At 37.4% G+C, this 4,810-nt stretch overlaps 1 pseudogene; it reads right to left on the bottom strand.

Moving 5' to 3' along the window:
* Window positions 1–1,814: 1,814 nt before the first annotated feature.
* On the bottom strand, window positions 1,815–3,524 carry LOC120144664 (annotated as a pseudogene).
* Window positions 3,525–4,810: the final 1,286 nt, after the last annotated feature.

Below are 4,810 nucleotides of genomic sequence, written 5' to 3' on the forward strand. Positions count from 1 at the left end.
GTTGAAAATTCAAACAATTTCACATGTGCCTTTAGTTTGAATTCAAATCTGCCCATTGTTGAATTTCCACACTTGTGCACAATTTCACACATGTCGTGCACTCTTGGATAGGTGTATAATGCCCCACATACGACTCACATGCTTGTAGGACACTCTCCCACACGTAGGACATCTTTAAGCTGGTTCTGGACAATTTCATACTTGTATATTTTTCAGTGGCCAACATTCATTTTCATCATAGGTCAAGCAATGGCATTCTTCATGACACGACGGAACTTTTGCACGAAAGCCATGGGGGGATACTTCACAGGTGCCTTCCGATTCACCATCCGTGAAGGGTTCAGGGTCTGAAGCTTCTGCAAGACCTTCTAGCATGATAAAACCTCCGCCGGGTCATCCAAATAATACTTGGCTTTGTTAGGTTTCTAGCCGACTGTGCACGTGAACACATTTGTTTTCGACGACAGGAAACCACTGGAAATCGCGCTACTGATGATCTCAAACATCTCCTCATCGGATCTGTCATCCCCAATGCAGAGTACCAAATCAGCTACCAACCTTTACTGACTCCCTAAAAGAAGAGATGTGAAATGAAAACCTAATTTAAGTTTTGGGATTGGGTTCCTATTTAAAGAGGAAGGTGTTGGTCTCCAACGTGACTTTCAACCCAGTCAACTCCATCCATGTCAGCAGTTAACGTGTAAACTGTATTTTTCGTCACGTCTGACAGCTATTAACGTTGAGTGACCATTTTGTAACTAATCGATAACGTTAGTGTCCAATTTGTTACTTTTAAAACTTTAGTGGGGAAAACACAAATTTACCCAAACATTAGTGACCAACTGTGTAGTTTACCCTAAATAGAATTTAATAAAATGAAGGTAAACTACTCATTTAGTACCTAAACTATCAGTTTGATCCGTTTTAATTCTTAAACTTTCAATTTTTTCAAAATCATGCCTAACGTTTAGTTTTTGTTTCATTTAATACATCGCTGTTAAAACTTAACTGACGAGTTGACGAGGCATAGCTCCAGTAGACGACGACCAATCCGAATGGTGTAACACAGAGAATGACGAGTCGACCATATTATTCAATTTTAGGCGCATTAGATGGTTTACAACGAAGACCGAATGATGAAGAAGTTGAAGAGTCTATCGTCGATTTGGGGAGATTAAGACATTTGTCGATGAAACGGAGGTTGGAATCACGTTCGGGGGTCGAAAAGGTGTGACTGTACGAGTTGAAAAGTTTGGGCTTCAACAACCGACAAATGTGACGCATGACAATTGTAAACACAGTGGCTGGTGAGCCCGTCTGTTAAGTTTTTAATGGCGATGTACTAAAATGAAACAAAACTAAACGTTAGATATAGTTTTAAGAAAATTGAAAGTTTAAGTACTAAAACATATCAAAATTGATTGTTTAAGTACTAAATACGTAATTTATTCTAAAATAAAAGGTAAGCGTCACACATTTATTCTTTTTATTTTATTTTGATATTTTAATTATTTTTTTAAATTATATCTAATATTACGTATTAATTTTATTTTAATACCTTGTCATTAAAAAAATAAAGAGAAGCGTTAACATAGACATTAGTTATAATTTTATATGATATTATTCATCTCACGGATACGAGTCCAAAACTATTCTAGAAGTATTGCTATTAAAACTGCTATTGATGTCCAATGTTGGGCAAGCTATTCCACAAGAAGCGTTCAAACATAGAAAATTTACACCATGTCTTTCTCAAACATTGCATCCTACATATATATCTTTGAGTACATGAACCCATCGGTTTCAACTAGATCATGACCTTGAACACCAACTACAACTCAACGGCTCCGGAACGAACTGATGCGAGGCGGTTTAATCGATTGGATCAAGCAACAATCGGGTACGATGCACAAGTTGCCACACCTGTTTACGATACGAAAATTTTCAGTAATCAATGTAAAATGGAGATCTAATGGGGTTGAGATTCTTACCACACATGTTTTTGCCCATCTCCATCTTGAAGTAGCCATTGTCACCCCATTCTGCACCCCATGAGTTCTTAATAAGCCAATACGGGATGCCGTTTTCAACTCCGTATCCGACCGCAAGGACGGCGTGGTTCACATCCTGCCACATACCCCCATTGTTAGGTCAACTCCGAGCATACAAATATCCCTTAATAAAAAATAAGCTTACCATGGATGTGCTACCACATGTGTTGCTGGTATAAACTCCGCTTTTGTAGAAACGGAAACTCGTGACAACTTCAAATGCCACACTAACTGGCCGGATCATGGCAACTGCATGCTTTAATTCATCTTCAGAACCCTGTTCATTTATACATTTAGATTCACGAGCAGCTAATACCAGAAAGGAAATGGTGTTTTTGTGAACTTACCAAGGTGATGTTGACAGACTCAATTACTTTAACACCAACATTTTGAGGAGAGTATTTGCATAGACCATTCCTAGCGGCGTAAGGGTACGACTCCTCTGTGTCAAGGCCACCGTTGTATTTGATGTATTCCAAGGCTTGGGACGGTAATCCACCGTTGCAGCCGAAGTTATTAAAGGCTCCGGCACAGTCCACAAGCTGCTGCTCGGACAGAGAAATCGGTTTCCCGAATGATTGATGGTAAGCTGCCTCAAGACCTCCGGTTGTACTGAAAATTTATACAATTGAATTACAACAGAGATTTATACAACGTACCTTAGTTGCCCGGTGAACATCAGCTAACCTGAATGTCCAGCAAGATCCACAAGAACCTTGATCTTTTACAGGGCTGACTATGCCAGCTTCCCTCCAGTCTTTCTGCACATATTACACGGCAGAGTGCCCGAATTATGTCCGAATATCGAAATTTGGAAATAATTTCGGATGGATTTCAATAAAACATGGTTAATTTTTTTTTACCGATTCAGGGAGGACGACGTTAGTCAGCTGATGGTTTCCCTTGGTGGTGGCAGAGCAGTTTTGGGCAGCTCCCAGTCTGTGTTTCTGAAACTCTTCCCATGTCCAATCCGCAAACTCTTCATCATCGAAACTCAGTTCATAAATAAACACTTCATCAACTGAAATAAACTTGAAATAAAAAAAGGAAAAAAAGTCACGTACGATTGACAGCAAGAGTGTAAGGCAATCCCTTGCTGTTAGTTGATCTGATTAAATCGTTATTGTCTTCAAAATCTTAAACCGTTGCTTCATCTCCTCCACGTTTCATACCTCTTCCTATGCCTACAGAAAAAAAACCCAGAATTTTCATCTCAGTTTTGCACTCTTTTTCTTCTCTTTTTAGTTCTAAATAAGAATAAAGATGATCGTGTTACTTGCAAGCAAAATGGGCGAAGGAGATAGCATGAAGACTACGACCGATGACACGAAGAACGGTGGAGTCGAAGCAGAGGAGGCCGTCGGATACCATCAGGATGGGGTTGGAATCCTCGAAATTTGATGCGGCGGCGGAGCATAGTAGGAGGACGATGGAGGACACCAACGTTAACCGAGCCATGATTAAGTACTTTTTCCCTTTGCTTTTCTTCTTGTTGGTGATATGATTCTGTAGTTCAGCAGACAAATTTAAAAGAATCTCATGATCGACAACGTCTCTCTCTTTTGAATTGTCAAATTTTATCAATTGTCCTTGTATTAAAAGTTTTTGGTGAATTTAGTCCTTACTATAATTTAGTGACCTTTTATTAGTATTTCACTTCTCTGTATGTATCTTTTATTAGTATAATCATGGGTTTCAGAACCGGATCGGTTAGCGAATCGGTCATACTATCGGTTTACTGGTTTAACCGGTCGAACCGGTCCGATCGGTCGGAAGAACCGAACGACGTCATAATTATTTAAAAAATTAAATAAAAATACCAAAAATATTTAATAAAAAATAATTTTGTATATCACAAGTCATATTCAAAGTAAGTCATAACATATATGAGTTAAAAACCATAAAATCAAGTGAAACAAAATGATTCAAATTAACTACAACATAATATTTAAGATAAAACATATTAAATAATAAATATAATTATATAACTATAATTAAAAAATAAATTTGGGGTTAAAAAAATCATAACAAAATGATATTGTTTGGTTTAATTTAAAAAAAAAAAACAATCTCACATGGCTAAGAAACATAGAAGAACATCCCAAAAGTCTAAAGAGTAAAAATATGAGAACAAAACAATCCACATGGGTAAGAAACATAGAAGAGCATCCCAACTAACTTCTATAAATAATAGAGGTAATTTGACATTCAAAATCATGGAGCCTTTTGAGCATAGAGTGAACTATTATTTCACTTCAATCAAGCTCGAATTTTAGGCTTCAATCGAGCTTCTAATTTTTTTTTGAGTTCAAGCCTTTTCGAGTTCAAGTTTCAATATTATATTTCGAGTTCGAGTTGAACTTGATAATTTTTAGTTCGTGAGTTTGAGTCGAGTTGAGCTTGATAATTTTTAGTTCGTGAGTTTGAGTCGAGTTGAGCTTACTTTTAAAGTTAGAGTCGAGCTCAGCAATACTCGAGTTCGACTTGGCTCGTTTAACAAACGACGTCGTTTGGTTTAATTTAAAAAAAAACAAAATTGACTGTTTTTTTCGGTTTTCAGCCGGTCCGGTTCGAATAGTTCAACAATTCCGGCCTGTTCACTAATAACGGTTCAACCGGTTTAATTTAAACCGGACTAGACAACAGTTCCCGATTGAACCGATCAGTCCGATCCGATTTTCAGAACAGTGAGTATAATGGGAAAAGGTCCTTCGTATTTAATATTTTTAATTGTACTCTTAAGGTAATGATGAAATCTA

The sequence above is a fragment of the Hibiscus syriacus genome, unplaced genomic scaffold, assembly GCF_006381635.1.
Source record: "Hibiscus syriacus cultivar Baekdansim isolate YM2019G1 unplaced genomic scaffold, ASM638163v2 tig00002317_pilon, whole genome shotgun sequence".
NCBI classification, from domain to species: Eukaryota; Viridiplantae; Streptophyta; class Magnoliopsida; order Malvales; family Malvaceae; genus Hibiscus; species Hibiscus syriacus.